General features: G+C 45.0%; 1 long non-coding RNA gene across 1 annotated transcript in view; it reads left to right on the top strand.

Annotated features, from left to right (window-relative positions):
• Window positions 1-785: 785 nt before the first annotated feature.
• The window catches only part of LOC116087541, a 42,251-nt gene continuing 32,924 nt past the window's right edge, over window positions 786-10,112 (top strand). The window contains exons 1-2 of the long non-coding RNA XR_004117461.1: window positions 786-1,052; window positions 3,888-4,052. This is a non-coding gene — a long non-coding RNA (uncharacterized LOC116087541). The remainder of the gene's footprint in view (window positions 1,053-3,887; window positions 4,053-10,112) is intronic.

Below are 10,112 nucleotides of genomic sequence, written 5' to 3'. Positions count from 1 at the left end.
GTGCCAACATGGGGACAAACACTGATCCATGAAGACAGTCCAGGGTATCCCCATGTATAAGCAGTGCAGTATCTAGGAGTCAGTTGATTGCTTCCATCATTTGTCCTCAGTGGAAGATCCTGGATGTAGTTTCCTCCCCTCCACACACAATGCTCTGGGTGCAAGTATCATGTGTGGCCTTAACATACCATCTTGGTGCCCAGATATCACAAGGCTCTGATCAAAGAACTCACTTCCTAGCAATTGAAATATAACAGATGTCTTACTTTCCATGGGTTTACTAGCTTACTGCGATACCTCACTGGCTTTATAAGGTTCTCTGTCACCTATGAAGCATATAGTCTAATTTAATGTCTTTTAAAGGCTTTATTATGACACCAACTAGGTGGTAACAGTGTGAGAGGCTGAGGCAAGCTTATCCAGAGGGATGGATGTACATGACATGAATCAATTTTTAATCCATGGTACCATTCCTCCCACAGCCAAGACTCATGGCTCAAGCAATCAAGGGGTAGGGATGGGGTGGAACCACCCAGGGCTCCTCCTAGTGGCCTTCTAGACAGTTTTCCTTCTGTTATTTCTACTTTACATTCTGCTTGCTTACAGGTTTTGATTCCAAAGACAGCTAGCTACACGTAATCTTCAGATTAAAAAAGATTTCATTGAACTGCAAGTTAAGACTGCCACCTGGCCGTTCAGAATACCGCATGCTACAGAATCAGCCCATAAAAAAGAACTGCCCCACAGATGCAACAACTGATTCTAACTGTAAAGGGCAGTTAAGTAGGGGGCTGAAGTACAGGGCAGGTAAGTAGGGGGCTGGAGTACAGGGCCGGTAAATAGGGGACTGGAGTAAAGGGCAAATAAATTGGAGGCCGGAGTACAAGAGATTTTAGGCATCTCTTAAAGAATTTCCATGACTTAGAGTTAAGGTCAATGGATAACCTCAGTATAACCCAGACAGGACCACTAACAATGCAAAGCCTGCAAGAATGAAGTTTCGGGTCATCCCATCAGACGTGATCCCACAGTCGTGTAATATGCATGCTAAGGTAAAGAGCACTCAGAAAGAATGGGAGAAGAGAGTTACTCAACCAGTCACAGAGACAAACACTGTTGTTCTCATACATGGTTTCATACTCAGTAAATATTTTGTTTCATTTTCTTTCATTTTTCTATAGCACAAAGTGGTATGACTTTATACTACAACATTAAGGTCTGGCTAATTATATACTAGTATTTAGATTATAGTGCATCATGGAGAAATGTCTAAATAATTTTAATTCCTCTGATGAATGGGTGTGATGGTCTGGGTGGGAATTTCCCCCATAGGCTCATGTATTTGAACACTTGGTCCCAGCTGGTGGCACTGTTTGGGGAGGTTTAGGAGGTGTGGCCTTGTCATTGTCTTTATCTGAAGATTAAGTACTCTTTAAGGAGATGATGTGGGTGCTAATTGTAAATGAATGGGCTTGTGGTAGCCAATTGTGTGTCCACTTGACTGAACCAGAAGTCAAGATACTTGGGTACACATTCTACTGCTACATTTTTCCTTTAATACTTCTAAATGGAAAAAAAATGGCATACTGATTTTAGTGTATTTCACTCTTCAGTGCAGGTGCGCCTACACTAAACAAGAGGAAATTCTCTCTCTCTCTCTCTCTCTCTCTCTCTCTCTCTCTCTCTCTCTCTCTGTCTCTCTCTCTCTCTCCTTATATACCTTATGGTATATGGTGAGGCTGTTTGGAGCTTAAGCTAATAGTGCTTAGGTCTACGGATGGTCAATTTGAAGGCTCGGAGCTTCTTACCCTCCATAGAAATTATCCTATTTCTTATAATTTATATTACAATACTATCACAGGGAATAGATGCACACACAGAGACATGAGTACACACACACACACACACACACACACACACACACACACACACTATTGGTTCTGTTTCTCTGGAGAGCCAGACTCACACAGAAGCAAAGGGAAAATTGAACTCTGAAGGTTTCACATTGACACTAATTTCCCAGCACGGTAGTGACATGCACCGCTTTTGCTTTCAATTCATTGACCTGAACTCATCACCAGCCTCTATCAACAAGGGGGTCAGGAAACACAATCCCATCACATATCTGGAATGGGGAGAGGCTGGAATATTTGGCCAACAGCACTAATTAGCACCCTACCAGGGAGATGCTGCCCCTCTGAGGGCAAAAGGGGTCATGGAGCTATGAGTGTTAGCTCTGCCACGGTTCTGAGGCCCATTTCTTCTTTCTTGAAGCACTCTATTGATGCATTATAAAACCTTAAGTCAGAAAAATAAAGAGTGGAAAGTAACTAAATTTTAAAAAAAGATATTCTTAGGGTAAGTTCAAGGCCCTGGCCTAGAAGGCAGTGTGGGCACTGTGACACAAAGCAGATCATTAAATATTTAGTAGCCACTGCTTATCAGGACCTTGGCTCGACAGCCTCATTTAGGAGGCAGTTGCACTTGCTGTATTGATTGAAGCGGTGTGTGTGAACAAAAGCTGGGACCTTCAGATTTAATGAAGGCGAGGAGTCATCCATGAGCAGAGATCAACTGCTGAACTGATTATGGGAGACAAACCAAGAGTCTGATTAATTCCACGGAGCACCAAGTGCAAGGAGAAACCAGCCATAGTTTACATGATCCATCTCAGTCAAGATCAGAGACACCTGGTAAATTCCAGTTGACTACTGTTGGGTAGAAAGAGCTTCAGATAGGCAGTCAGTTAGAACACAGATATTTCCTGGGCCAGATGCTCCCAAACTCCTTCCTGATCACAGCCTAAATACTCAGGTGGTCCTTCTCACTGCCTGGATACTCTCCAGGCTTTGTCCTCTCTGAGCAGCCTTTTCAACCATCACAGGAGTGCATGGCTGGCTTCTAAGAACCTGCAGCTCTCTGTCTGTTCTCTTCCAATCAGTGGCTAAAGAATGCTACGTGTCAAAGGCCACACTTTTGTCTCTCAACTGTTTAACATTGCAGTCCACACTCTCTTTTCAATTACATGTATTTAATTAGTTTTTGTATTGATCTTTTGGTAAACAACCTCAGTTCTAACTTGCGTGTGCAGGTAGATTAAAAGGTGCCATGTGAGCGTGAGAGAAGTAGGGGTCTGGGAGGGCAGAAGAGGCAGTTCCAGCGGTAGAGTGCTCAAGAGAGTTAAGGATGGGTGACCTCTCAGCAAATGGACCCTTACACTAGGGATATTTGTGTGTAACATGAGGACAAAGGCCGTCATTAAGAGGGGGACCATGAACAGCAGGGGTTTCTGATATGCTATGTTGGACACCTTCTGAAGAGAATAGGTTACAATGGTCACTGTAAAATCAACAGCTGTTGAGACCTGGTTTTCAGAGCTAGGGATAAACATTAAAGTCCTTCACTACCACTGAGATAAAGTGTCTCCACCCCCCCCAACTCCCACCACTACGGCACACACTTTTCATGAGACAAGTTTTCATCATGTATCCTGGGCTGACCTCCAACTCTCAATCCTCCTGCTTCAGCTTTCCAAGTACTAGGATTACAAGAATGTTCCCACTGGGACTTCTAGGCAAAGGGAGACATGAAAAATATCTTTAGTTGGAAAGAGACCTGGTAAGAGCTGAATCTTAAAAGGAAGCTAAGTCCGAGCTATGTTGAAGGTGGACAGGAAGAACCAAGGGAAGGATTTCAGGGCTGGGGCTACTGTAACGATCCCCACAGTCATTCTTCCAAACTGTTTTGTACTTTCTATCTCCCAAGGCATCAGTGACAGCTGGCCTCACCCCACACACATCCTCTATTTTCTCCTGAGGGGGGAAAAGAGCTCTTTTCTTTGAGCACTAGGAATCGGAGCTGATCACAGTGACTCACTTCCTCCACAGGGCTCTCCTTTGTGACAGACACCTCTTTCCAAAACTGAAGAGAGCAGAAGCCAACGCGGCCGCTCTCATTACGCAGCTCCACTCAGCTCCCTCAGAAGCACAGCTGTCCTCCACGCCTGTGCCCTGGGCACCTGGGATTCCAGGTGCCAATTTGACGGAACCCTGGTGAGAGAAGATATTTGGTTTAACGTTAGTTTGCTTATGTCTGAGGTTGCTTCTAGGTGTTTCTCTCTTTCTTCTCCTTCTTCATTGTTTTCCCATTTTCATGTATATCTGTGCTGTGCGTATGTGTATGTCTCTTTGTATGTGTGGGCACATGTGTGTGAGGGGGTCTGTATGCACTTAGAAACTAGTTTGATGTCAGGAATCATCATCCTAATGATCCATCAAGGTAGGGTTCCCCAATCAAACCCAGAGCTCATGGATGTGGCTAGTCTGACTAGCCAGCTTGCTTGCTCTGGGAATCCCTTGTCTCCATCTCCAGGGCTGGAATGGCAGGTGGGCTCCTACACTTACCCAACATTTACTCAGCTTCTGGGAATCTGACTTCCAGTCTCCAAGCTTGTGTGGTGAGAGCTGTAAGCAGGCAATAATTCTCCCAGCGAGTTTCTCGGTGGCTTTAGATATATTTGAGTTTGTAAACAAAATAACAAGAGCCAGACACTGTGTGCTGCAAGGCAAAGGCTGTCCCAGAGTGTCATCTAAGGATGCTCAGAGGAAACAAGGGTGTGAATACAGGAGTCACCCCCAAACACAGCAAGACAGACTTAGAGTTGGCACTGCCCGATTGCCTCCGTGGTCTAAGGCACATAACTCCATACAGTGAGGTGGCTACGACCAAGGGCAAGTCCCACCCACAGTGTGTCCAGAACAAACAGTGAATAGGTACTCTTGGATTACCAGGACACTTGACTTTAAAAAGAAATAAATCTACTAACTTGACCAAGACATATCAAACAAAGAACACCAAGTGCCCATGTAAGCACAATAATGTCTCTGGGGGCAAATAGAAGGCATGAAGGGTGGGGTAAACTGTCGAGGGAGACATTCTTGTTTATGAGAAGCAAGGAGAAAGGACCAGCTGTTTCTAAGCATCTTTGTTTGTTCAAGCAGTCTCCAAGTCCTGTTTTATCCCACACACGGATATTGTGAAATAGGCCCTGTTAATATCCCCGTTTCTCAGATGACAAAACTGAGGGCTGACTCAGGACACAGAGCTGACAAACAACTGAGCATCACGGCCCACGGGCTTGTACATCACACTTACATTATGTCTTCCCTCTAGATATTTCCTGAATTGTCAGGATTTGTCCTGTTGACCCCTTCCTTTTGCAGTTACCCTTGAATCACAGGCCTGTGTATTCTTAAATCTCTCCTACCCAGGTAAGTACAGTAAGAACTTCCTTGGGAAGTCCAACAATGACCCCTGTCTCCCACACCCGATCTGCTCCTCGCCCAGCGGTCTTGGATCCACTACAGAAGCCCACCAGTTACTCGCCCACCCTTGATAAGTGAGAGGATTTTGTTCAGAAAGGCACCAGAGCAGAGGCAGGAGGGCAGTGATCTCATTGCATCAAACAGGCAAGAACTGGAGAGGAAACCGGAAGTGAGGCTGGACAGTAAGACCTCGGCGCCAGGTCCCAGCGACCATTTCTTCCAGCACGACTCCAACCTCCTAAAGGTTCTACAGCATTTCCAGACAGCGCCACCAGCTCGGTGTCCACAGGATCCTGTGGGGGATGTTTCTTGTTCAAACAACAACAGCCCAGTACTTACCGAGCAGCTAAACACATACTCCTCCCCTTCCGCTAGCTCATAAGGCTCCCAAGCCGTCTCCATTCAGTTCTCCCGTTCTCTCCCCACCTTGCACCACCATCTACCTGCCTGTCACTTGCCGTGAAACTTCCTTGGTGAGGAATGAGCTTAGGGATTTGAGGGATTCTAGAATCGGAAAACCAGAGAGCCTCAGTTCAAGTCCTGTTTTCTTTCTCCTTTTTACCAACTATAAGTTTTGAGCAGCAATTGATATTGCTTTAGTTTCATATCCAAAATCTATTAAATTAGAGTGACCATAACACGCATTTCACTAGGTCTTTGGGAAACTCAAATGAGATACTTCGATACAAGGCTGAGAAAGATGAAGGGACTCTGGCCAGCTAGATCATGACCAACTTGGCCCTCGAAGGCCTTGCCCTTCTCTCCCATCCTCTCTGCCTTGCTAAAAAAAAACAAAAACAAAAACAAAAAACAAAAAAACCATTAGATTGCATTCCGAAAGCTAGCCACCAAGGTCTATTCCCTTATTTGTCCACTTTCTCTTCCTAATGCTGACTACTAAGGTCCAGTTATCAAAGTATTGAAGTCCGGCAATCAAACCCTGCTTTGGCTCACCTAATTAACATGCCCAATTAAAGTTAAACACCTCATCCTAACACAGGCTTTCCCCCTTTACCTTCATAAACCAACATTGTCCTATGTGTCACATCTGTCTCCTCTCTATGCAGAGTCAGTCCTTTGTCCCCTGGGGACAAATACTCCTCCTCCTTCTCCCTGTCCCCTTCCCCTTCTTCCCCATTCTGTATTCTTGGGGTTATCTCTAATATCCTGCTCTCTGTCCCTCTGGAGCAAAAAGCAAAAACAAATACAAAAACAAAAATCTCCTTTGTTCTGAGAACTTCGTCTTGGGAGTCCTAAGCCGATACTTTTCCTTTCCAAAGGAAAGTATAGGAAAGTCTATAGTGATAGACTTACATCACAGCCTCTGTACCCTTGCAGGACTTTCTCACTAAGGAGTTCAAATCCCAACAGACCACTGCTTTAGCCTACCTCTCTGAGCTTCTCTTTTTCTGTCCAAGCTCTCTCCGTTCTACAATACGCTGACCCCAGTGAGTCCATTTTACAGCTCATGGACTCTGCCCACCCCATCCACACCTTCTCTCAAGGCGCTCTGGTGTCCAGAACAGTCTTTGTTCATATGGCCAATCACACCGTGTCCCTTGTATTTCAACCCAGTCTTCTGAAGTTTCATTTTCTGAATCTCGGGATTCTTTCTCACTTGTGCTGCATCTTACTTCCCAGGATCCTCTTTTCCCTGGCAGAGCTTTCTTGGCGAATGGTACAGCTTGTAAAGCCATCCTCATTCTGCTGCTCTCCTGGACATCCCTTGCTTTGTCTCTATCCATGCCTACCAATGCTGTTCCTCCTAGGAAGGGAGTCTTGAGAGACTTTGAATCTCCCCTCAGGCCAACCACATCTCTTCTCAAACACCTCTGTCCATCAAGGCTGCCCATGCCTTAGAAGAAGGGGCAGCAGAGTTAGCAAAGTGAAGTGAAGTGGCCTTTACCAAGCCCAAGCAAGTTATTCAATAGGAATCCTTCCCCCAATCCACACAGTACAGACATAAGTAGAGACATTAACATGGACAAATGGTTTTCAAACTACTTATAAAACTTATAAGTGAACTACTTATAAAGTGAAACCACTTAAGCAACTGTTTTTGTTTCTAAGGCTGCCATACCTAAGTATTAACAATGTGGATGTCTTAAAACAACAGACATGCATTACCTCACAGCTCTGTGGACCAGAAATCTGAAATCAAGGTGTCAGCAGGTCCATGTTCCCTCTGGTGAGGCAACTTATCCCCAATCTCTTGAAGGTCATGTGGGTTTGCTGGCAATCATGTGCATTTCTTGGCTTTCAGGTGTGTAGCCTATATTGTCACAGGGTACTCTTCCTCTGGGCTCTTGTCTTCAAATGACCATCTTCATCAAAGGAAACTAGTGACCGTGTCACTTAATTACTAACTTCCTGCTACTATCTAAAAAGATCACATGCTGACAGACCATGGATTACAGACCTAACACATCGTTTTTTGGAGGACATAACTCCATTCAACTTAGGAAAACACTGTCAGTAACATGTCACCCGAAGGAAAAAAGCTTCATTAGCCTAGATTCTGCTGTTTAAAATCCTCACACAGTCCTAATGTGCAACAAGAAGCTGAAAACCAAGTATTTCAAGTTCAGATCAGGAATTTCAGAGTTGGACTGCCTGGTGTTGGCCACACCTATGCTGCTTAACAGATCATAAGAAGTCAGAATAACCCATAATTTACCTACTCCAAAGATAAATTATAAGAACCAAATGAAGTTACAATAGAGAGAAATCAGACCACACCTAGAAGCTTTGTTTCTAGCATGCTTGAATCCTAATGTGAGAAACTGCAATTTTAGTAGTGACTGAAGAACAGTCTATTTTAGAGACAGAGTGAAGAGTCCTGATGTGTAAAAGCTGTCAGTGAAGAGCAGTCCCTCTATTTTAGAGATGAAACAGAAACAGTCAGTGATTTACTCAAAGTCAGTGGGGAGCCCTAGAAAGAACTTCAGATCTCCTGTACAGATCACAGCACATCTCCCCAGGAGCCAGTGCTTTTCAGCCTAGATCTCAGGGGTCACCATGATGGAGGACAGTGAGGGACTGGGACAGGATGGCTCCCTTTTATCTACTTGGTGTGTTGATGTGCTGGTGGGATTTTATTTCTAAAGAGAGAGGTGTCTGGGGGTGTGCTCAGTTGACAGAGTCTAGCGTGAATGAAGCCTGAACTTAATCCCCAGCACCTCATAAACTGGGTGTAGTGGCATAGCCAGGACAGAGGCAGGATGGTCAGGCTTAAGGTTGTCTTTGCCAACATAGTTCAAAATCAGATGGGGTTGCATTACACCCTGCTAAGAGAAAGAGGAGAGCACTAGATGGAGGGATCGAGACCAGGGGTGGAAGGCCAGGTTTGGGAGTACTTTCCATAGCTTAGAAAATATCACTAAGCTCTGTGCCTGATTATATTCTCACAATGGAGTTTATCCTGAATTCTGCATCTTCCCTGCCAACAACGGAGCAGAGAGACTTCAAGTTTTGCCTGGTTGAGAATGTTATAAAAGGGGGCACAAGGGGCTAGAGAGATGACCCACTTGGTGAAAGGCTTGCTACATAAGCCTAATAACTTGGGTTCAGAATCCATGTAAAACCCAGACACAGGAGCACAAACAATTAGAATCCCAGTGTGTCTGTGTAGGGAAATGGGAGGGGGAGACAGGGGAACTGTCAGAAATGAGGGATCTGCCTAGCCTGGCTTACATAGATGGGCAAAGGTTCTGTCTCAATCAAAATGAAAGACAAGTTCCAACACAGGTCATACTCTAACCCCACATGAAAGCCATAGCATGCATGCCCACATGGTGTGTACATACATGTGCATGTGTGTGTGAGAGAGACACACATACAAAACCGATTGGTTAACTAATTAACTTTATCTTAAAACAGAGGAGAGGTGAGTGAAATCACCATGTCCAATACAGAAGGGAGCACATGGGCTTGGCTGCAGCATGTCATGTGCCTGCTTGCTACTCATTATTAGAATTTGTGTGAGAGGAGCAGAGAGCTAAGACCTCCCAGGGCTCCAATCAGAGTCCTGTCCACTGAGAGCCGGGATGAAATGGACGGAGCAATCTCTTATTCTTATGCTTCTAATCACCAGGAAGCTCGGGAAATTGGAAACGCCCCAGAAACAACATGACATATCAAATACCAAAGCCTGGGTGATCCATCACCATCTTCACCATGGTGCCCATTACCCTTCACTTCAGCATCACAGGCAGTCCGTAAATCAGCAGTAGAGTTCTTTGGGAACCCTGAGTGAAAGGCACTGGATAAATGTCAGCAGGGATCATTAAGGCTACCTTTTGCTTTAGGCAGATAAATGTTAGTAAGTCCATGTTCCAGGAGGCTCCAACAGGGATGCTGGGCACATCCAAGGACCCCAAGATTCAGTAATGCTTTGCAGTCTGAAATGAAAGATTGGAAAGGAAGGGCATTTTCTACCCTCATACTAAAAATATCCCTCAGGTATAAAAGCCCTCACCAAAGTGCTTGCTTTGCAAGCTAGAAGACCCAAGTTCAAGCTCCAGGAGCCAAGGGTTTGCTTGCTTGCTTGCTTGCTTGTTTATTTCTTGTTTGTTTTAAGTCAGGCACATTTGTAATCCCAGTGCTGGGGAGACATGGGTAGGAGCATCAGTAGGGCCCACTGGCCAGACAGCCTAGCCCAGCGAAAGACTGTTTGAAAAAAACACAAGGCACAGAGCACCTCAGGAATAACACCTGAAGATTCACCTCTGACTTCAAAATGTACTCACGCCCTCATGGACACACACACACACACACACACACAGAGAC

Source organism: Mastomys coucha, unplaced genomic scaffold (assembly GCF_008632895.1).
Source record: "Mastomys coucha isolate ucsf_1 unplaced genomic scaffold, UCSF_Mcou_1 pScaffold13, whole genome shotgun sequence".
NCBI classification, from domain to species: Eukaryota; Metazoa; Chordata; class Mammalia; order Rodentia; family Muridae; genus Mastomys; species Mastomys coucha.
This window is presented reverse-complemented; position numbering and strand designations above follow the sequence as displayed.